Source organism: Lepisma saccharinum, chromosome 8, assembly GCF_977018435.1.
Source record: "Lepisma saccharinum chromosome 8, izLepSacc3.1, whole genome shotgun sequence".
Taxonomy (NCBI): Eukaryota; Metazoa; Arthropoda; class Insecta; order Zygentoma; family Lepismatidae; genus Lepisma; species Lepisma saccharinum.
This window is the reverse complement of record NC_139236.1, coordinates 45,202,116-45,227,346: the sequence shown is the minus strand read 5'-3', so window position 1 is coordinate 45,227,346 and position 25,231 is coordinate 45,202,116. Positions and strand designations below refer to the sequence as shown.

At 39.4% G+C, this 25,231-nt stretch overlaps 1 protein-coding gene and 1 non-coding gene across 2 annotated transcripts in view; both read right to left on the bottom strand.

The window, feature by feature from the left end:
• The window catches only part of LOC145991441 (four-jointed box protein 1-like), a 52,078-nt gene that overhangs the window by 24,026 nt on the left and 2,821 nt on the right, over positions 1 to 25,231 (bottom strand). The window lies entirely within an intron of this gene.
• On the bottom strand, positions 2,064 to 2,138 carry TRNAT-UGU (transfer RNA threonine (anticodon UGU)). Its single transcript has one exon. It is a non-coding gene; the product is annotated as a tRNA-Thr (tRNA).

Genomic DNA, 25,231 nt, shown 5'->3' with positions numbered 1-25,231 from the left:
ATAAAGCACCGTACCATGAAGGCACATTTAGGGTATGTGGGCACCACATATTTTCGATGTCGACCACTTTGGAGGTGATGTGATCAGCACCACGCTGCGGCCACCTTTACCCTCCACCACCGGGTACCAGTTTGTTTGAGGCTGGGTGGGCCCTAGAGCGGCTTGATGCTGGGACAATGCCGGAAAATTTTCGACCATAGATCACCCATCCCGGGTCTCCCGTGTGGCAGATAGGCTAGAATTTCGCGAGAAATGCAGAAGTGAAGGTTTCTTTAACCTATCTTAATCAGGAAAAAGTTATCACTGCATGATTTTAACAAATGTATAATTTTCCAGGTGTGAGAAAACAGTGTCACATATACAGGGTGTCTCATCTAACATTGCGACCTGAAATATTTCGTGAGCAACAAAAATATTGAGAAACTGCTTTCCAAGATATATAGGTATGAGAGGGGCTCATGGAATTAGTGGACACAATACGTTCCAGCTACGTAAGGAAGTACGATTTTCAACACAAACTTAGTTTTTCTTAATGGAAACCCCATTTTGTTTTCAGCTCATTTGAAAGCACGGAAAAAATCATTAAGAAAGACTTTTGTAACAAAGTACACTGATTAACAAAACGTTTGTGATAGTGTACGTACGTCAGAACTGTTGCTGAGAAAATAGTATTTTCAGACTCTGAAAAGGCCGGGATGATACTTATCTTGGCGAGTGTAGGAAAAATACAGCACATGCGTGCAGACTGTATGCGCGACGGCATTTGCGCTCGGCTCTGCCGACAGGCATAGTGAAGGATGGGCCTTCACGCTCAACTTCAGGTTACAATTACTTGAGAACTGCTTGACGTATTTCAATGTAACAAAAGCCATTCTTAATGATTTTTTCCGTACTTTCAAATGAGCTGAAAACAAAATGGGGTTTCCATAAACAAACACCAAGTTTGTGTTGAAAATCGTACTTCCTTACGTAGTTGAACGTATTGTGTCCACTAATTTCATGAGCCCCTCTCATAAAGTCCGCGCGTTTATTATGTCCCCATCGGCAACCCTTTTATAAAACTTAACACTGACAACAATAGCCAAGCCTCTCCCGATAAGCGCGTGCACTCAGACGTTGTTGCCACATTTTCTTTACTTACATTTCTTGTAGTTGCAAGGCGCCTCTCATTATTTTTGCTCCATAACCACGTGCGGGGTTGATTCTTTTTAACTAGTTGTGTTGTGTTATGGTGCTGTTTTGTTGCTTTGTTATAGTGTTGTGCTTCTAGTTTTTTCCTTAGACTTTGCATAATGCAAGTTATCACTCACGGCTGCTAGTGAAAATCCTAAGTATGGAGACAAAACTGCAGGATATTATTTCCTTCATGGAGAGCAGAGGTGCCCACCCCCCTCAAAGCCAATGGCGCATTCCCCCCAAAAATCATGTCATGCGCCCCCCAGATTATATCATGTGCCCCCCAAAAAAACATCATTCGCACCCTCAAACCATATCGTAATCCCCAGGACCGTACGTGGTCCTCCTAGAAGGCACTCCACATGCCCAGCACATTAGCCATTTGAATGGAGGAAGTCTAGGAATTTTTTTTAGGAAAAACGACATCCCGGTGGAACTTGTCGAACACTGCGGGAAAAACCGCGTACGTGTCACCTTTCCCTCGGGCCAGGATGCCAATCACTTTGTTGAGAATACAACCACTCTCGTGAAGCTGGCGGTTACTGCTCGCGTACCCCTCTCACTTATTCAAAGGGAAGGGCTGATTTTTGGTGTGGCATTGGATATCACAGAAGACGACATCATCGACGGCTTGGACTCGGGTCCAATTCGGATACTGAGTGTGAAACGACAAAAAAAGAAGATCTGGAAGGACGATGGATCCTTCCATCTCGAAGATGCCCGAGTTATATATGTCACCTTCAGCGGCACTAGACCCCCAGAATTTGTCATCTTGAATCGCGAAATCAAAGAGGTGAAACCCCGAGTTGCTGTTTTAAGTCCACTTTATGCACAGTAAGGCTAATCGGGACTGGACCTACAGTTTAAAGTGGGTTCCGAACCACTTGTGCCTCCACCGGGTATCGAACCCGGGACCCCTTGATTACAAGGCAAGGACGCTACCACTGCGCCATGGGGGAGGCCCTAGGTGAAACCCCGAATTCGCCCTGTTTTACAATGCAAAAATTGCCTGCGTTATAACCACACAACGACCCAATGCAGATCTCGAGCAATTTGTGGACATTGTGGGTCGGACCGGCATGAAGGACCATGTCTCACAGGTCCCAGCTGCATTAACTGCAAACAGGCCCATTCCGCCAATGATAAAACCTGTACCAAATGGCAAGAAGCAACATCCAAAACCGTATGGCAATCGACAACATCTCGTTTTTTGAGGCTAAGCAGAGAATTCAAGGAACATACATTGCGCCATTAACTAAAGCAGAAGTGCTGCACTCATTACACGACCCCCGGGCATACCCGTCATTAAAAACCCCGACCCCTAACACTCCTGCGAAACCTGCCTTACCCATAAACGCGAGACGCCAGTCTTTCCGACAAGCACATACGCCTGAACCCCTAACTAACACCGTGCAATCAGAATATGACTCGCACCACAAACCACGGAACAAGAGCAGAGGTGCCCACCCCCCTCAAAGCCAATGGCGCATTCCCTCCAAAAATCATGTCATGCGCCCCCCAGATTATATCATGTGCCCCCCAAAAAAACATCATTCGCACCCTCAAACCATATCGTAATCCCCACAAAGTATTTAATTACGACAGCGTGTCTACCGAAAGTAACTTTTTCTTAGCTTTACAGAACACTATACTTGATCTGCCCTTATTCCCTAAACAGGGGTGCCCATCACTCATGACCACCCCTAAAATCGTTCATAAACGCCTCAAAATAGTTTGGATGAATGTGTAATAGTTGATGTCTATTTGAATGAAATACCATGTTACATTGTCCATATTTTTTGATTTTTCGATTTTCGAAAAAACTTAAAGCTAGCACATTGATTGGTTAAATGTAGTAAATTAAAATATGTAAATATGCATATAAATAGTATTTTTGAGTGGGTTTATAAAACTCAATTTGAGTATTTAACACAAATTGTTACACAACTTAAGATAAAGATAGAATAATTCAACCTTGGCAAACCAAATAATATGCTCCAGCCGTATGGCAGATTCAATTTGTTTCACGAGACATTACAGAACCCTAGCAAAAATTCTTAACCTCAAGGCGATAATATAACAGGGTTCCTCTGTCAAAGAACTCACCCTCACCCAGTGGCGTGCCCAAGGGGGGGGGGGTTGGTGGGGGTTATAACCCCCATGTGGCCCAGTATTCCTAAGAAAAAGAATGTCAAAGGTAGGAAAATATAAGAAAATCAGGGTTGACTACCAAGCAAAAGTATACGTAACCCCTCCCTTTCGACAATCCTGGGCACGCCACTGCCCTCACCCCCCCGTTTTCCTCGGGTAAATATAATTATTTTAGTAAAAAACCGTAATCCATAACAATAATTACTTGTATTTTATCTTCAGTGCAAATTTAAAATTTTCCTGTGACAAGTTAGAAATACGGATTCGATATATTTTTGCCCCAAATGATGCACCTGCTTTAAATTAAGCAGTATATATAGTATACCAACACTAAGCATTATATTTTAAGAAGGGATGTCATTAATGAATATCGAGAATATCGCTAATGTCTTGTAATGCAGCTATAGTATGAAACTTCACATTCACCTCAGTAAAGCGTCAAAGACGCATTCTCGCAACACATGATTGCGGGTGAAGCGAGCAAAAAAATGTTTACACCCATTTCTTTGCAGGCTTTCAAGAATATTAATTTAATGGGGTGTCAATACTTCCTTAAGATCCCGAGATATTTTGTCTTTTCCAGCTTCTCTTTTGGCACGTTTGGGGTCGAAAACGTGTACTACATACAATATCGCTAAATACAGTCTCCAAAATTTAATGTTCGAACTCTCTCTCTCCACTACAGAAATCTCTCGACAATCCAAGGTTTAACACTTTATCAAGAGCTTCCTATTTCCTCCTTTAAATTTAATACTCAATCCTACCACCAAAATTTCCATGCTACTTTTTAGACAGCATTGCCTCCTCCAAAAAAAAATAATTCTCAGTCTCCACACCAGAATTTCCGCAACAGTCTAAGACAATAGTAATACACAAGAATTGGATACCCCCTCAATTTAATGTTCAATCCCCCTCTAACTAAAATACCAGCCATAATGTAAGACCTAGAGTTGGATACTGCCCCCCCCCCACGTTTAATTCAGAATCCCTTCCCCGAGAACCCCCGTGTCAATTGAGGCCTAGTATGTAAGAGTTGGATATCCCCCCCCCCCTTTCGATAATACCCTTAAACACTTCCTTTTTAATCTTTATCTGTATTTATTTTCTCTTTCCATATTCTTTAATGTTGTTTCTCTTTCTTTTTTCCTTACAATTTCCTTCTGCTTTTCCTCTTTATCTCTTCAATTTGGCAACATTGCTTTCCTACTCCAGTTTGTTGCTTCTACTTCAAAAGAAAACCGCCAGCTTGGGTGTTTCTTTTCAACAGCCTACCTGTTGACCAATTGTACCCAGCCTAACTCGTTTACATTTTATAGGAGGTGTTAAGGGACTTTTGATTTGATTTATTTTATTTTACTTCGCGTTTTGTGCCTCTTGGCTAATTGACAAAGATGGGGATGAGTGTGAAATTGATGAATGGACATTCACAAACAACCATGCCCGAGCTCGATTCGAACTCGGGACCTTTTATATACACTACTACTCAATATGCATAAAATATTAATCAGAAACTTACTTTAATCAGAGCAGGAAGGACGTATTTAGGGGGTCCGGACCCCCACTCCCCACCCGAAAGACTAATTAAGTGCGAAAATTAAATAATGAAAATATACTCGTTTAGCCTTTGTTGTATAATATCCTCTGAACTTATTGGAAGACAATATTGGGATCATACGACTTTGAAGGATAGAAAGGACATATTTAGGAGGTCCGGACCCCCCTTCCCACCCGAAAGACTTATTAAGTACGAAAGTTGAGCAATTAGAATATTAGCATTTGTTGCATAATCGATGGTTATTAATTCCCTTTGAACTTTTTAGAAGGCAAGGATTATATTGGGATCATACGGCATTGAATTACATTACAAGGAAATTTTCTGTACATTATTACTCAAAATAAGATTCATAAAATATTACTCAGAAACTTACTTTTCTCCAACTAATTGTAACATCATTTTTGTTATTAGATACATATGCAATTCTTCATCTATTTGACATTAATTTTATTTCCAGGGCACTTGCTTTTATGTAAATTATTCCGATCTTAACTACAGGTAAGCTATGTAATGAATATGCGCTGTTATATCTCTATTCTTATACAGTCTTTTTATCTATTCGTATAATAATAATATAATATTAATTTATGTATTGTAATTATTATAAATTTGATTTAATATAATTACTTTAATTAAAACATTATTATTATTATTCCTGAGACACTTGGTTTGGACCCCCCCCCCCCCCGAAACATATTTCTAGACACGTGTCTGTATTAAACAGACGAATCATAGGAGTAATCAAGATTCTTGTTCTCGATCTGACAGACACACTTACTCAGAACATTTTTCCTAGCAATCTTGCTTGCACACTAATGATGGCCAAAAAATATCCAGATTCCGAAAAATCTAAAATCTCGATTTGGAAATTTTACTATCTGAATTTCGGGATAGAGGCTTATATATAACCACTTTCCATTTTTCAGGTCAAATTTATTAACAAAGCTCTCAATGTGCTGCACTTTAAGTATCGCTTTTATCCCCCAGAGTTTCCTCCAAGTACCCACTTTATACGATGCTGGCTGAGCGCCAGAACCGCTTGAACATGTGCAAAAAATCCAGGTTCTCCCACCGGGGATCGAACCCGAGTCTCCAGAATGGTAGTCAGATCATATACTCCGTAAAAAGAAAAAGTCCGCATTTGGCAACCCCAAGTTCACACGTCTTGCAAGAACACTGTCATTGTCACTAAGCTAGTGTAACTGGGATTATCATTGTAGGAACGGCGCCTTTCTTCAGACTCTTCTTTGCTGTAATTCCTACTAATTCGGATTATAAATCACATTCGTAACACACTGGTTTAAAAAGAAAAATAACAACCTGAAATTGTCTTTCAATAGCATTTGCTCGGAACTTCTCATCGGACGGAAATATGCGGTAAACAATATGGGAATTTTTCGTTTATATATATATATATAAAAAAATTACTGGAAATACACGAATATAAGCGCAAGGAAGAACATAGAAACAAGTTTCCCTTGCTAAAACTAGCGGATACCAAACTTTCCCCAGCGATCTGTCATTACTAGGACGTCATAGTTTTACAATCACCTTGGCTTGCTCAAAAGGGTCGTTATGAATGAACAGACCTTCCAAAGCAGGCGGCAAACAAGTCAACGGACCTTCAGTAATATTTTATGAGGGGTTCAAGATCTGTAGATCCGGCATTGTCTGCAGAGTTGTAGCTCTAGCTAGAAATTTCAGCGCCCAGGACACGAATAGATTTTCACACTTCCTGTACCGATTGTTCACTTCCCCACCTGGATGTAGCTGACACATTTGGATATTAAAGAAATGTTATGTTTGAATCTGATGAAAGTACACCTTTGCATTCAAGAATTATGGCTAATATAAGGACAGTCATTTGTGTAGCCAACTTCGTCTTCATTGTACCAACTCGTTCTTAGCGACTCCGACCCCCTTCCTTGTTCTCTGTTTAGATAAAACCAGTTATTTCAGTGTCAGTCTGTCTGTCTTAGTACATGGTAATTTCAGACCAACATTTTTTGATAAGATGGAATTCTGAGGGGAATTTTTTTCCAAGAATCACTGCATCATCGGCAAGAGCTGTTATCATGAAGTTGCAAAGGAGATATATTCCGGGAAACAAATGGTTAGATATGTAGGAATCAGGAAACAGGAAACTGATTCTTATCTCCAGACACACGGATTCATCCGGAAAGCTGAAAATGTTCATTCTCAACACATGCAATTTTAGAATAAATGCCATCGTTTGACTTAGTGTAAATTCTCTATTTACAGCACAAGGCCATTCAACTACGTTTTTAAAAAACTTAACATTGTTGTATTCAGAGCTGAGTTAATGTAAGATGATGGTTGGACACAGTGATCATTGTTTACCATTTATCCTTATTTTCGAAAAGCGCAAGAGGTAGAAAAGTAACTCTGTCCGGGAAACATTTTTCACAGTAGCCAGAAATCACGTCAGTCACGTAGTTTTGAACAAGGCCATTATGTGGGAAAGGAATATTAAATTGTAAAGTAATTAAAAGTTAATATTATATTCTTTATATAAATTTCAGAAAAATACTTTTTCTGTGAATGGTAAAAGAAGCTTCCACAGCAATCAATTGTTCAATTAATACACTTTTGGTCGCCTTGTCCTTTGTCATTTTGAAACGCATGATATCTTCACAGATAACCGCCTTATCCCTTTCACACGCACAACAAAGAAAATGAGCTTCCAGCTAGAAAAAAAAAAGATGGGGTTGTCGTCATTTTGACCGAGTATGAGTTACCAACCAGTTGTCCAGTTTGCTTACCATGATTAAGCGAAATTTAGAATTTCCGAAGATCTGACATTTCTTGCGACTCTCAATCTGGCGAATCACTTCAATACAAACAAAGACTTACATTCTTACATTCTTCAATGTGGGGCCACCCCATGGCGCAGTGGTAGCGTCGTCGCCTTGTAATCATGGGGTCCCGAGTTCGATATCCGGTGGAGTCACATAGTAGTTTGGATCACACTTTAAACTGTAGGTTCAGTCCCAATTAGCCTTACTGTGCATAAAGTGGACTTGAAACACCAATTCAATCAATTCAGTGTAGGGAAAGTCACAGCAAAATAGGCAGTTTTAGGTACGATTAAGCAAAATAGGCACTAACCCTCAAAAGAGACATATAGGTATTATAAAAATGCGTTTTAGGACTAGGAACAGCATGATAAGGACTTGAAACATGAAAGCCTATGATTTATTACAAAGGAATAAAGAAGGCAAATAGGCAAAAATTCGCACTCTAGTAATAAATGATACAAATGGGATGGTGGAGGTTGGTCATTGAAGATAAAATACTGTGGGTGGTGGCGATTAGTAACCGAAATAATAATTATATGTCGGGGGTTAGAAATTGAAAATTACGGGGCTAGGGGTTAGTAATTGAAATTAATAGGGTGCGTGGGTTAGTAATGCCATAAAATGGGCTGGCTGGTGTTTGTAAATGAAAATAATAGGGTGATGGGAATAATGGACATTCACAATACATACGAACGACGCACCATAGTTCCACAGAGGATTACACTGGCAGCGGGCCAGGCGCCAGGGCCTCGTTAACCTGCAAAATTACAGTCACTTCGGTGTACTATGTGGAAGTGATCGATTTTGTTGTTTTAAGTCCACTTTGTGCACAGATAGGTTAATCGGAACTGGTCCTACATTTTAGAGAGGGATCTGAACCACTGTTCCATGTGCCTCCACCAGGTATCGAACCTGGGACCGAGGTGGTGCGAATTATTAATTGAAAAGATGAGGATTAGTAACTCATGATAATGTTGTGATTGAGATTAGTCATTGAAAGTAATAGGGTAGTGGAGAATAATAATTGGTAATCAATGGAAATGTTGAGATTTTTTAATTGAGATACACAAATTTGCGGAAAAACTGAAAATGTACTTGATATAATGATTATTTATTTATTCCTTTATTTTTTGCACCAAGCCTGTCTAAGCGAAGGAAATGTTATAAACATTTTTCATTACATTTTATACTTGTCAATTGTTCGAGCAGAAAGTTAACGATAAGATATAGCGTCAGCATGTCTGAAGGTTAAAAGTCTGCCCTTGAATAAATATTCTGTCGACCTGTAGTCAATGGTCCCCAGTTGTGCTCTAGGATGGGCACATTTTCTGTTTCCAATTAAAACTGGTATGCTGTCTCGAGTAACCTACGTTTGAAAAACGTGTAATTTGAAGAAGAAAAAAAGTCAATCTCATTCTCATCTTCAGTAGTTGAAGACAGGTTTGTGTTTAGTCGGCTGCTTTTGCGTTTGTTATTGCTACACATACTGTATGTATAATATGTATTTTGAAACCATTCCACAGGCTAATTCTGTTGTTCGTGTTCTCCGTTGTCCTTCCCCTACTCCAGGTCGGTAATAAGATGGATAGAAATCGCACTAGGAAGTTAGCTATTAAAAGTTTGAAAGAACCACGATATTTCAAGAATAAAAATAAAATACAGAAACTCGGTAACTCAAAGTTTGGTATAATAAATTGTTAGAAATATCGTTGTTAGCATGCATCCAAATTATAATTATTCAGTTCACTGATAACCGAGATCATCGTATCAAATTTGGTATTTAGACTAAAAAAAATATCTCAGCGAGTCATATTATAAATTTATGATGCACGTTAATTACTGTAATGAATGATAAACTGATGAAACAAAGGCCACAATGAAAACCCGAATTCTACCAGAGGCTTCGCAACAACACATTAGAGTAAATACTACATTTTCCCATGGCTGGGCAATTTTCGAATGGAATACATGGTTTTTGTGCCTGTGTATTTTCCGAAGGAAAAATACGCTATTGAAGATAAATTTATGGTGGCATCAGTCTGACCATGAAATATGCGTCTATCTCGAAACAAAATATTTGTGTCGTTCTAAATGTTCTCAACACGATGTACGTATTATGGTCATTGAATTGAATTTATGTTTTTAGTCCACTTTGTGCACAGATAGGCTAATCGGGACTGGGCCTACAGTTTAAAATGGGATCCGAACCATTATGTGCCTCTACGAGGTATCGAACTCGGGAAACCCTAGATTACAAGGAGACGAAGTTACCACTACGCCATATTATGGTAATCACGTATATAGGGATACACAATTTCCAGTTTTTGCTAATTTTTTACCAATTTAATATCCAGTGCACACTTCATTCTTAGTGACTACTACAATTCACAACTTACAACCGTTTTAGTGTCGGTAGGGGTATAACTTTACGTAAAGTAATTTAATTTGAGAGTGCATAGTTTAGAAGGGGCATGGATGCCAAATTGGCCAAATTCAAATTTGTTGCCACGGTATCGATATTAAATTTATAACTCTTGAGCTGCAATTATTATAGCCATTACATACCCATCTTGACTCATTGGAAATTACATTTCAGCAAAAATCAGGTTTCAAGATGGCAGAAAATAAATAGATTTTCAATGTTTCTTTTTAGCAGTTAGATACGTTTGAATATTGATCCAAATTTCCACTTCAATCTATTTTAATACGACAGACCTACTTTAATCAGAAAATCTGAAAATACACTTGGTGCGGTTGATGCGCTGGAGAACCATAGTGACAATGGAGAGAAAACTCCCGTTTTGACAAGAGTTTGGTTTTTCGCCACTACCGAAATCTGGACAGGGGCCGTTGAATGAATGGAGGAGAAATATGATCCTTTTCTTGCCTGCGCTCTTAGGGGTTGGTGCGGGGCAGAGAGGGGGGACGGGAAGAAGGTGACACAGGACAAGGCTGAGGGGGCTTTCTTTGTCGAGTGGGAGACGGCAAAGCACAAACCTATTCTTAACGGGACGGGCTATAAAATCATTAGCGGCAGCTCCTGGGTTGCATCTGTTTTCGACAGGCAAGCAGTAGAAAAATGAGTACAAGTTTTGCTTTGGCGTTCATGGCGCGGGAAATTTGGGAGCAGTGTTTCAAACTGTAAGCAAAATTTACTGAGGAACAATTTTGCAACATTTTGCCATCAAATTAAAATTTCCAGTAAAATACAGAAACCTTTGCCGGGGCCACTGCCCCGCCCCCTTACGACGTCCCTGTTTTGTGGACATTTTGGTGTGTGTGGATGTATCAATGACCATACTCCGATGGGCAAGTATCGATCTTATCCAGTGTGCGAATTAACGGGGGATGGCGGGGATTTTCCCCACAAACATTTTTATCTTCGGCAGAAGAAAACATTTTTAATCCCTAACATGAAAGTTTTTATCCCCCCCCTCACCTCCAAAAGAGAATGAAATTGAAGCAAAACAAGTGCACCCTACTTGGCGCCGTTGCTCTATCCAAACTTTATGAAAACCTGTTGCCATGGCAAGTAGAGGTGATTTATTCAGCTTTAATCGTTGATAGTTGATCACATTTTTCGCCGTAGGTTAAGTTTCTCCAGTGTTACTAGTTAAATAGCTCTTTTGTGCATGAGTTTGTGTTTTCATAGTATATAAATACACTTTCTAAATTACGTGTAATGTCGTAGGCTAGAACCACTGTTCGAAGACACTGAGAACTGCATGGCAATAGCTTAATTTAAACGAACTTGAAACATATACAAATTTTGCACATATCGGCGGCGCCAGGATTAATCATGTAGGGAGGGGGTACGGAATATGACATTTGGAGGGTGCGATGTTAGAGAGTGCCACTGTGGGAAATGATTTCCAATCATCTCTTAGAAGACATCTATGAAAGTATGCCAAGGGAACTGCCAAAGGCTATGTGCTACTAGTGACTTGCTTAATTATTCCTCCATTTTTCCACATGTTTGGAAATTTCAAACGAACAACGTTTATTGAAGGCAGGCAAATGGCATATATTCTTATGTCTTAACAGTCCAAGAAAGTGTTCATAGAGTGTATACATACAAACACAAGTTACAGTCATATTGAACTATATAGTGAAATAAGAAACTAAACATCTTCCGTACTTTCAATGTATTTCTTTAACTTTACTTCGCTTCTGTGCCACTTGCACGAAGATGAGGCTGAATGGCGATAAGATTAAATTATGAAGGATCAATCAAAATCGTACATGGATAGCACACAACACACTCCCCACAGATGATCATACTGGCGGAGAGTCTAGACGCCTGAGCCTCGTTAGTCTGCTAAATGCAGTCGTAGGTATACTACGTTGGAGTTTTGGTTTTAAGTAAACTCTATGCACAGTAAGATTAAATGTACTGGACCTACAGTTTACAGTGGGATCCGAACCACTTGTGCCTCCACCTGGTACCGAACGTGGAGCCCCTAGATTACAAGGCGATGGTGTTACCACTACGCCATCGGGGAGGTCGGGGTGCACTAGGTGGAAAAGAGGTTGACATTTGGGAGGGTAATCCCTTACACCATATTCTTGCTTTTATAAACACTTTTTGAACCTTTGTAATGCAGCTATAATAAGAGTTACAAAATAAAAATATTACTACGAGAATGACATGACAACATATTTCTTTGAAATTGTGCTAATTTTTCGTTGAATTTCTAAAATTTAGTTGTTTGTGTTAATAGGAAAAACTACAAATTTATATTTTCCATCTGAGGTAATAAGTTTATCGTGCCTATGAATTTCTTGACGAGACACAGACGAGATCGAAACCTTCTGTTCAAGACCAACATGAGGCCAAGAAAGGGACAGGACAGGATCTATCAAATGGGGTTCCTTCCTGAGTGGCTATAACCCCAGGCGTCTTACCACCCACTCTTAGTATGTGACCGTTCTGCGCCCTTGTAATTATTCCTTATTGGGGAAAAAGTGTGTGTGGGGGGGTGGAAGCAGAGGCTACCAGAGCAAGGATTTAATTACCCCACCTTCAACATGACCTATCGATAATGTGTGGAGCTCTGTAACTCCACACCCTCTATATGCCTTCAAGGTATGGTGCCATGCAAAGACGATACCCTTACATTATTTTTAATGAAGCATTGCTACTTGTCTTGCTTCTATCGTTTTCCACTTTATGCACAGAAAGGCTAATGGGGATTGGACCAGTGGCGTGCGGTGCTAAATCAGACAGGGGAACAGGTGACCTGCACTTGCCCCCTCCCCTCCCATACCCGTCGTAATATAATACCGTAGACCAAGTAAAATTCAACCCTTATTGAAATGAACTAAATACATTGGCCCCAAGGCCAATGGCGCATCCCCTCCAAATCATATAATTTGTGCCCTTAAACCATATCGTAATCCCCACAACGTATTTAATTACGCCAGCATGTCTACTGAAAGTAACTTCTTTCTTAGCTTTACTGAACACTATACTTGATCTGCCCCTCCTTCCTAAACAGGGAGCCCATCACTCAAGACCACCCCCAAAATCGTTGATCATAATCGAGAATATCGCTTGTCTTGCAATGCAGCTATAGTATATAAACTTCACATTCACCTCATTCAAGCGCCAAACACGCATCCTAGTAACATATCATTGCGATCAAAGTGAGCAAGAAAATCTTTAAATCCATTCCTTTGTAGGCTTTCAAGAATATTAATTTAATGAGATGTCAATACTTTCTTAAAATCCCGAGATATTTAGTCTTTTCCAGCTTCCCCTTTGGCACGTTCGGGGTCGAAAACGTGTGGATATCATATCGCTAAATACAGTCTCCAAAATTTAATTTTCGAACTCTCTATCCACTACAGAAATCTCTCGACAATCTGAGATTTCACCAAAGTTTCCAATTTTAGACTTACTGTTGATATTGAAGAGTGGATTATGCCTCCTCCAAAAAATTAATTCTCAGTCTCCACAACAGAATTTCCGCAATAGTGTGTCTAAGACAATAGTAATACACAAAAATTGTATAATTGCCCTCAATTTAAGGCTCAATCCACCTCTAACTAAAATACCCGCAATAATCTAAGACATAGAGTTGGATACTGTTCCCCCCCAAATTTAATTCACAATCCCCCCAGAACCCCCGTGTCAATTAAGGCCTAATATGTAAGAGTTGGATATTTCTCCCCCCCCCCATCGATAATAACACCTTAAACACTTTATTTTCTTCATCTAATGCATTAAATATGGTGTATTTAAGGTGTAAAATTTTTACATATATTTTGGAAAAAGATATAAATGTTTAATTTTATATTATTTGAAGGGAACCCCCCCCCCCAAATCTCGATAGCGCAACCTGCACCATAATCCTCCCTGTTGTCACCCCTCCTGACAAAATAAACATACGATACATATGTTACAAATTGTCAGAAGTAACATACATGAAGCACGTTAAAATTTGGACAATAACAATGTTAAAGCAAATATTATACTATAATGTAAAAATAACATTAAAAACAAAAATTGTTGATGCGCAACAATGAACATAATAATAAAAGCAATTTATGAGTGATCGGAGAGAAAAAATGTTTTGTCGAAACCTGTTTCATCTCTCTCTTTGTAGATTAAGTTGACTTTTTTGTAGAGTTGAGCATTCTTGTAATTCAAACGTCCTCAATGCAATAATGGCATTCAGATGGCCGAGTTTTTTCATGACGTCCGCTAGATTTGTAGAAATTGTGACAAAACCCGAACTGTTCCAAACTCCCTTCTCGTGAACAAACAAGGACAACAATAATTTGCCACTGGAAGAGTATCCAGTTAATCATTTTACAGAGTTGTTGTAACTTTTTATAAAATGCCTTGTGTACGATTTCGTTTTTGTTTTTAATTCGGTTAGGGTAGGTCTTGGTTTGCTGTCTTTTCTGTAAAGTTTAATGAACTAAAAACTTTCGTCTTCAGCCTGTCGATCATACATAATCAACTCTATGCTCGCTACATTCGCTTTCTTGTCCTGCCTCTGCGTGCGCCTGGTCTTGTGGCTGTTGGAACAGGTGGATGCGAGCTGTTCCCTCGGAAGCTATTTCGCAGCATTTAGCAGACGATTAACGGTAGAAGATTTTTCCAGTTCGTTATGAATGTCAGACGCAATTTTGCAATGAGATTAGGAAACTATAAACTTACTACACTCAAAACTATTACTACGATGCAATTAAACTTTAGCACACAGCAAAAGCTCGAAGGAAAAAGAATTCGCTGTCTCTCGAAGGGAACAGCCAGAGAGTTCAGCTTCCGTGATGGGGGAGGTGGGAAGTGGGACTTTGAGGATCGTTTACCTTCGCGCGTGGTCGGAAATACTCGGCGTCAGAGGGTGGAACGACGAGGGTGGGTGAAGTAAACAAACGTCCAGTCACGGTGAAAGTTTTCTTCGGCGTGTTTATTTCAAGAGAAAGAAGTGTTCTTATTATGTTAATATAGATAATTAAAATAGCTTCAATGGGCGATAAGTAGGAGGGAACAGCCTGTTCCCTCTGTTCCATGGAGGGACCGCCACTGGATTGGACCCACACTTTAAAGTGGGATACGAACCTAGGGTGGCTACAAACAAGTGGTCACACACACACATGCAGGCAGGAAGAAGTGGCATGTAGCTGTAATCTGGGACAGTTGCAATGCAGCCGCTTTACGATTAAAGATTGCAGCTCTCATACAGTCTCCCACCGACTGCGATGTAGCCTACATTGCACGCTCAGAATTTGGCACAAAGACACCAGCAATCGTGTGAGGTGTGCAGATTGGACGTCGTGAGTGATGCAGCGTTGCCAGGTCATATTTTCAAAAATCGGGAGATCGTCCCCTGAAAAATCAGGAGATCTGCTTAAAAAATCAGAAGAACTAATAATAGCGTATTATCAACGTTCTGGGGGGGGGTTGAGTGGGAAAAGCTTCCCACTATCATTATTGAACGTTAATTATTAATTTTAGATGTCAAAAGATAATACTGTTATGTTAATACAAATTTTATTATGAATTTGTACTTCAAGTGGTACGATAACCCCACCCCCTTAATTCACCTAAGGTAAAGATACAGTTTCCCCCAACCAGTGGCGATGATCCAGTGCCAAAACAGAGGGGGTGCAAGTGACAGTACTGGAAAAAATCCGACCTCGATTTTCTGTTCATCTCTCAGAAATATTCTAAAATAAATGGTTGTGACTGTGCATGGATTTATGTACTTGGCGTTTAAAAGTTTATGGAAACATTTCGTGAATTTTGTGTTAACTAAGACTAGAGCTTCAGCCATTACGCATTCGGGGATATATTTTTGAATTACTCTACCTGATAACACCTTAGCTTGATTTTATTTAAAATTAGACAAAGTTAGAGGATGTAAGAACGCCCACAGTTTTTTTTAACAACACATTCAAAGTATACTCGCATTAATGGTAATGGAGAAGGGCTATCATGCCTGAACCCCCGAAATATCCTTGAATTAAAAGTTTACTTTCAATCAAGGAATGTAACCAACCAGTATTACACAGATTGATTGATTGGTTTGGTTTATTTTACTTCGCATCTGCCACATTTGTCTAATCATAAAGATGTGAAATTGATGAAGGGACACTCACAAAGAGCACCCATGCCCAGTCCGGGATTCGAACCCGGGAACCAGTATCAGACAAGTCGCAGGTTTTTCTTCAACTTTTTTCCCAGTCACTCCAGACAATGTAAATGTTAATTAAATCGCCTTTTGCATTCGAGGATTATCTGATCTAAAATCGGGAAAGAGAATTTCTACCGCCACAGTATTGATTAAGTATAAAGGTACATAAGACCAATTGTAGTAGCAGTTACGCTCAGAAATGGCTTAAATAAAAACATGAACCATTATTTCTAAGTTAAGAGACTGCGACGTACAAGCATAGGTATAAGTCTGCAACAGCAGTTTACTAAGCCGACCTCCGTGGCTGAGTAGTTAGCACAGCGCTATGACATCAGGGAACCCGTCTCGGGATCGATTGATTTAGTTTATTTTACTTTGCGTTTTGCGCTTCTTGGCAAATTCGATGGGGATGAGTGATGAAATGATGAAATTGATGAATGGACATTCACAAACAACCAAGCCCGAGCGGGATTCGAACCCGGAACCCTTGGCGTCGCAGCGCGATGTGCTAACCACTCGACCCCAGGGTCCGGCCGTGTCGGGATCGAATCTCGGCCTGGGCACGGTTATCTCTTTATCAATTTCATCATATCATCATTCATCCTCGTCTTCGCGATTAGCCAAAAGTGGCAGAAATGCGAAGTAAAATAAACCAAATCAATAAATCGACATTTTACTAAGAGCTTTTGTAACCATAACCTTTAGCTGCATTCGTTATGTGGACTCCCTTTTTATCCGAGTTGCAATAAACACTACCATAAAACTGAAAACTTGTTCCTATGTGTGGGTGGCAACATTGGTATTTAGTTGTAACCAGTTTTCAGTTACCTCCCCTTTGACAAAAACCGCACCAGATGGGACACCCGTGTTGGAGTTCCCAATGCACAATGGGCTCAAGAAACCGCGCGGCTTTCCCAATGTCATCAAGCCTGGTATAACTATTTTCTATGGTATAACCCTCCTCCACCACCTACCTCTCTCTCTCTCTCTCTGCAGAATATTCATGGATCTTTGCATTCCATCAGCTGAATATGTAAATTTTAAATAAACTTTCCATTTTTTAAAAATAATTGGTCATTATAAATATTTAAGGAAGCAAAAAATCAGGAGATTTCCACATTTTCATGAAACTTGTCAGGAGATCAGTAGACCGTGCTGAAAATCAGGAAATCTCCTGCGAAATCAGTAGACCTGGCAACACTGAGTGATAGTATGGTCAGACAATTCACGGAAGGCCAATCGAATGTGCACAACCCCATACAGCTGAGTACACACGGGTACTTTGCATCACTTTAGGTGAGAGATCTTGGGCAACTCCCTGTACAGCCCTGGCCTTGAATGTACCGACTTTCATCTCTTTGTTTAACTGAAGAGGTGTCTGGCAGGGCAAGGATTTGACAGCTACAATGCGGTAGAGATAGTTCCAGTCTTTGTTGTCAGACACATATACCATGGGCATACAAAATTTAGTGCCATGCTACGACAAATGCCAGAACAACGGTGGTGATTATGCCGAAAATTAGGTTAGGACTCACTGTTACTAATGCAATAAATTACAACTGATATTCTTGTTTTATTTATGCCAAATCGGTAGGGACCTTGATATTTTGTTATTTTATTTTCAAATTGGTACATTTTCATATTTTTTTTATTTTAGCGCATTTTCTGGCAAATATCTGAAATTATACCTTCATGGTGTTTTTAAACTACTGTTTCAAATTGTAAGTCACATGGCTTACGCCTCTTCGTGAGAGTTTGATATCTTGAAAGTTATTTTGGGAAAGTTATTTTCCATACCCCTTTTTTAATTTCAAGGTAAGGGTTTTAGATAATGTTATTTTCCCCGTATATACTGAAGGGTGCATAATAACCATAAGTGGCGACGCACCCAAAAAATTTAAATCAATCAATCTCACGTGACAGATACCGATATATTTTGTTTTAGAACATTTTTCTGCCAAATATACCGAAACTTAATACTCCATAGTGCTTTTAAACTATTATTTTAAATTGTAGGTCACATGGTCTACGCATTTTCGTGACAGTTTGATATGTTGGAACAGATTTTGGAGGAAGTAAAAGTAAAGTGTTCCCCTGCACTTTTCCATGAAGGTGTATAGGGGTGTGGAGTTAAGGCCCCACACTTTCTTGATCACGGCTGAAGATGGGGGTGATGTGATCAGCATCACGCTCCTAGCTACCTTTATCCCTCAAAGTTTCCTCAAGGTACCAGCTTCATATGATCATCCAGGTTCTCCCCCGCAGGGAATCGATCCGGGTCTCTCGCATAGTAGTCAGACGCCCTAACGACTGAGCTCAATTATTACTCGCTCGACAAATGCCGATGGTGCGCACTTAAGCTTGGTAATTCAAAACATCTTAAGCTTGGTAATTCAAAACATATCTCGTGCGACAAATACGAAGATGTGGCTCCCGTGTGACGGTAGATACGCACTCGATCTCCTATTAGAACCCCGCTACTTTGTTCTGTGATGCAAATGGTTTTGCTAGAAGTTGAAAAAATCGTGGGAAATACATGATTTAATGTGGCTGTCGGAATTATTACATGTACGTATAACTCTATAGTTTATTCTTGAGTAAAATGTTGGAAAACTTGCATGTTCTATGTACACAAACATGGCCTAGAAAAGACAAGAATGTTGGATTTCATGGAATTTTTCTTTGTTTTAGGACATGTCTTTAAAAGAAATCGCTAAAAACGCCAACAATTCGCATTTTATGCCAAATTCGCATTATTTCGATATTTCGAACGGGCGAAAAATGTGTCCAGACATCACTGCACATTCCTGAACATAACTTCGCAGCAATTACCATTTTTCACGGTTTTGGCGTTTGCGAAAAATCAATATCCCCAATAATCGGAAATTATTTTCTGGCCACCCCTCGTATAAATCAGTAGATGGAAAGTGAAAATTTAGCAGGGCTGGCAGAGAAAAGTCAATTCTTGAAGAGAGTGATCTGCTTTTGTGATTGAATGATTCGAGTAAATATATTACAATATATTTTCGTATTTATTATTAGTATTTTATTTGATAAAATTGGACATTAACTTCACTCAGTGATAGAGTAATGACCATCTCCCACGAGTTTAAACAGACAGGACAGAAAGTGGCGTTAATTTCATTGCAATACTAGTGTTGCAGTAAATTTGAGGTTGGGAGCATGCACTTGCCAATTTTTATAACTTTCACCAATGCAGATTTATGTTCAACTTTTTCCTGATAGTATTCAATACATATCCCGTTTGGTTGGATTCTTCTTGATATCTAAGAATAGTGCAACGTCATTGTAAACGTACGTTAACTTGTGCGAAACCAGTAATACGTCAGGATGATGAAAGAAAACCTTGTAAGCACTGCTACATTAAATAAGGTGAAGTGAGCCAGAAGAGTAATAAAATTCCAGCAGCATATTTACAGTTTAAAGCTCTTCTTCTTTATGCATGCGATTTTTGTTGGATGTTGCAGTACATGAAATTTCTGTCGCATGTTGTAGTGAGATACTTTGTCGGGTGGCAATATTCGACAAAAATCGTATGTATCAATGGAACCTATTTGTTTCCATGTTCCTTCAGTTTGCCCAACAAAATGCCTTACTACGACGTCCGACAAATATCGGACGGCGCCACCCGCTCTTATCCCATCCATCAGTTGACAAGTCCCCTTACTAGTCCCATACGGACAAGAAAAAATGATAATTCAATGTGCTCTATGGACCTTCATACTCTTATGTTTGGGTGGAAACTCTGACACAGGTCTGGGGCAAACCTGGGAAATTCATATTGATGACCAATCTCCCCCCTCTCCGCAACATATCCATGCCACATTTTCAAACAGTTTTTCACATTTTGGCTCATTATTCAACTTGTATGGCACCCAGGAACATCAAACATGTTTCAATCTCTTTCGAAACGTCCATTCCTTAAAGAGAATACTAAGGTTTGCGCCATTTCCCCAAAATAGCGGGAGGAGAGGGAGCAAACTCCAGATTTTTAATTTTTTTTTCATAGAAATTTGGTGGTCTCGCCCCCAAACCCCCCTTCCTCGGTTCGGCGTTCTGAATTGTACAAGGCTGCATGCTATGATGTTTTAGCTGCAAAACAAAACTTATCCGAAGTAGTTTGCTCCCATAGTGTTCGAGTTATAACAATTTTCCTCAAAAAATGCAAATTACCTATTTTTCGTAAAAAATTTAAAAAAATCACATTTTGGCTTATTATGCAACTTGTATGGCACCCAAGAACATGAAACATGTTTCATTCGCTTGAGAAATGTCCATTCTTTGAAAAGAATATTAAAGTTCGCACCTTCTTCCCAAATAGTGGGAGAAGAGGGGGCAAACTCCAGATTTTTATGTTTTTTTTCATTGAAATTTGGTGGTCTCGCCCCCAAACCCCCCTTCCTCGGTTCGGCGTTCTGAATTGTACACGGTTGCATGCTCTGATGTTCTAGCTGCAAAACAAAACTTATCCGAAGTAGATTGCTCCCATAGTGCCCGAGTTATAATAATTTTTCTCCAAAAATGGAAATTACCGATTTTTCGTAAAAAAAAAACAAAAAAAAAACACATTTTGGCTTATTATTCAACTTGTACGGCACCCAAGAACATGAAACATGTTTCAATCTCTTGAGAAATGTCCATTTTTGCCCGAGTTATAACAATTTTCCTCCAAAGAGTGTTCGAATTTAAAATGCCCGGGCGAGAGAAATTTCTGTCTCTCTCTCTCTCTCCTCCTGCCATCACTGGTTTCTGGCGCCGTGGTTGTGTTGCGCATAAAAGGGGCCTAAAAGTTGAGGCCGAAATTTACGAACGAGATTTCCTGTTCCCGTGCAGAGTTCTATAACGATATCTTTAAATAAATAAATAAATAAATAAATAATAAAAAAAAGTCAATGAAAACGAAAATCCCTGACATTTCCCTGACTTTTTTTGACACCTTAAATTCCCTGACTTTTCCCGGTTTTCCAGGTCTGTCGACACCCTGGAACCACTATGTGACACCCCCCCCCCCCCCCGTATCGGGTGTCTTGCTTCTTTGTGTCAGAGTGAGATCTGTAGGTAGTGTGGCCTCTGACCTTGGATTTTCGCAATCGGAAGCAGAAAAGAAATTTTCATTTTCAATCCATCTGGTTTTAAGCTAATGTGAACTCGTCCCACTGTTTACGATACAATTCCAATAATTGTCCGAGCTCCTACAGGGAATCTAATCCGGGCACCCTTCATTATAAATGGACATTTCTTGTTACTACTCTATAGGAAAGGATATTCCAGCAGAAATGGCAAATTCGCGATTATTCTGTGCTTTTCGGAGGGCTTCGTACACCTACCGGATGGCGTAGTGTTAATGTCGTTAACTTGTAATAAAGGGGTCCCGAGTTCGATGCACAATTCGTATCCCAGCCCCGATTGGACTATCTGTGCGTGAAATGGACTTTAAACAAACCTTAATAAAATATCAAAGAAAAACAGCTTTCCAGTAACATCCTTGATAAAATAAAAAATCAATTGTTTACAGTTGATATGTAACGAGTACTTTTCACCACGGCGGCAGAGGGCATTAAGCGATCGAGTAACGATCTATCCACCGAAGGTTCCAGATTCGAGCCTCAACTTGGACATCAATTATTCATCCCTATCTGGGGAAGGGGGGAATACACAATAAGATTTCGTATCATTTTCAACCGTTGTTTTTAAAGTTGTTCAAAGGAAAATGTAATCGGGGTTGTTTCAATGAGGGTTTGCAATTACCACTTCGGTTTTTCCTGTGTTCTTTACTGCTTTCATTTTAAAATATTCAAAATTTCGGGAGAGGTTGTTGCCTCAGACTCCCCTTTGCGAACGCCAGTGTACTGATGTCTCTTTCATGCATACAACATTTATCGGCATTTAGTGCGACAGCTTGTCGGATGAAATCTGAACCTTTTACGCATCCGATTATTGTCGAATTTTGGCGTACCAACTTTCGGTATTTTGTACAAATTCAATAAATGCCAGATACTTGAAAGTTTGCCTAGAAATATGTAATAGATACAAACCTACATCAAACAAATGTAATATTCAGAACATCACTTATTTCAATGCTTCTCCTCCATAAATCAGGCAAAATGTACTACCAACTCCGAATTTCCATGCCCTTTCACCAAGGGTGTTCGGGAAAAGAGGAAATAAATAAATTGGTATAATGAAGAAAAGGAGCATAACCTTAGGTGGCACGCTTCACCATTTGAAGGTTAACGGGATCCTTTTCACTTTCATTACGACCCCTTCGAAACGCCAAGAAGGAAAGCATGCTGTGCTAACAGATAATCATCACCACAGAGGGGTTCAGATGTCCTTGTCAAGATCAAAACACTTTCCGCTTCAAGACTACTAGCTTTCAAGCGGAATGAGTTTTGACCTTGACAAGGACTGATATGCATCTGACACACCTGAGATATATTTACATGTAAGAAATTCTGTTTCCGCGATATCTCAAGAAGGGGAGAACGGCTCAACAGGATACATGTATCGACAGAATATACATCAATATACCCAATTTATATTTTTTTCCACCAATTTTTTTCAAAATCACGTATTTTGAACCTACAATCTTTATATCACAGACAACTTATTCGATAAGCAGACCAATGTTCGCGCCGCGATTTCTCAAGAAGCGCACGTCGACTCAACACGATACACACATGTATCCACAGAATAAACATCAATATACCCAATTCATATTTTCTATCCACCAATTTGCTTCAATTATGAAGATAAAACATGTATTATGTAATATGTTCTTAAACTGATTAAGTGAGAAAGTGCAAAGTTTTAATTAAGGGACTATCATCATGCATGGGAATCAATGATTGGACTAGTATGATGAAACAGACTGATTTTGGTATATTTGTGGGGTTCATTTTCAAACTTGATTGCTTTTTTGACACTATTTGAAAGAAATAAATTCCTTGCCAGAGAGGCAGACACCTCTTCCCTCATTATATTCTCCTGTGAAAGACAGGAGACTGTGTTCTATCTTTCACAGGAGAATATAATGAGGGAAGAGGTGGCTGCCTCTCTGGCAAGGAATTTCTTTCTTTCAAATAGTGTCAAGAAAGCAATAAAGTTTGAAAATGTACCCCACAGATATACCAAAATCAGTCTGTTTCATCATACTAGTCCAATCATTGGTTTTCATGCATAATGATAGTCCCTTAATTAAAACTTAGCACTTTCTCATTTCATCAGTTTAAGAACATATTACATAATACATGTTTTATCTTCATAATTGAAGCAAATTGGTGGATAGAAAATATGAATTGGGTAGATTGATATTTATTCTGTCGATACATGTGTGTATCGTGTTGAGTCGACGTGCGCTTCTTGAGAAATCGCGGCGCGAACATTGGCCTGCTTATCGAAGAAGTATTCTGTGATCTGACGATTATGGGTTCAAGAAACGTGATTTTGAAGAAAATTGGTGGACAGAAAATATGAATTGGGTAGATTAATGATTATCCTATCGATACATGTGTGTATCGTGCTGAGTCGACGTGCGCTTCTTGAGAAATCGCGGTGCGAACATTGGTCTGATTTTCGAAGAAATTTTCTGTGATCTCAAGATTGTGGGTTCAAAATTCGTGATTTTGAAGAAAAATGGTGGACAGAAAATATGAATTTGGTAGATTGATGTTTCTTCTGTCGATACATGTTGTATGGTGTTGATCCGCTCTCCGCTTCTTGAGAAATCGCGACGCGAACATTGGTCTGCTTGTCGAAGAATTTTTCTGTGATGTGGAGATTGTGATTTCTAAATACGTGATTTTGAAGCAAATTGGTGGACAAAAAATATGAATTGGGTAGATTGATGTTTATTCTCTTCATACATGTATATCGTGTAAAGTCGCTGACTGGTTCTTGAGAAATCGGAGCGCGAACATTGATCTGCTTTTGGAAGAAGTTTTCTGTGATCTGAAGATATTTTTGTTCAAAATACGTGATTTTGAAGCAAATTGGTGGACAAAAAATATGAATTGGGTAGACTGATGTTTCTTCTGTCGATATATGTGGGTATCGTGTTGAGTCGCTCTCCGCTTCTTGAGAAATCGCGACGCGAACATTGGTTTGCTTTTCGAAGAAGATTTTTGAGATCTGAAGATTGTGGGATCAAAATACGTGATTTTGAATCAAATTTGTGGACAAAAAATATGAATTGGGTAGATATATGTGTATCGTGTTGAGCCGCTCTCCACTTCTTGAGAAATCGCCTCATGAGAATTTAGTACACGCAAATATATCCCATGATTACGGAAATATGTCTTACTCACTGATTTTAAGAGAAAATGTTCTCTTCAAGTTAAAGGTTTGCAACACATTTACATGCATGTCTGTTTGTGATTCATTGCACTGCAAGGCGTATTACAAGCGAATCAATTCCATGTATGTCCCCCCTTCGTGCCGAAGGATACAATTTAAAATCCCTCTCGGTAAATTGCAACTTTAGTAAATAGAAAAGTTGTCCTCCAATGTGCTTGAAAATCGCGTATTTTGAACCCACAATCTTCAGATCACATAAAACTTGTCCCCCAATGTGCTTGAAAATCGCATATTTTGAACCCACAATCTTCAGATCACAGAAAACTTTTTCGAAAAGCAGACCAATGTTCGCGCCGCGATTTCTCAAGAAGCGCAAGTCGACACAACACGACACCCACATGCATCGACAGAATAAACATCAATCTACACAATTCATATTTTTTGTACACCAATTTGCTTCAAAATCACGTATTTTAAACCCACAATCTTCAGATCACAGAAAACTTTTTTTTAAAAGCAGACCAATGTTCGCCCCGCGATTTCTCAAGAAGCGGGAAGCGACTCAA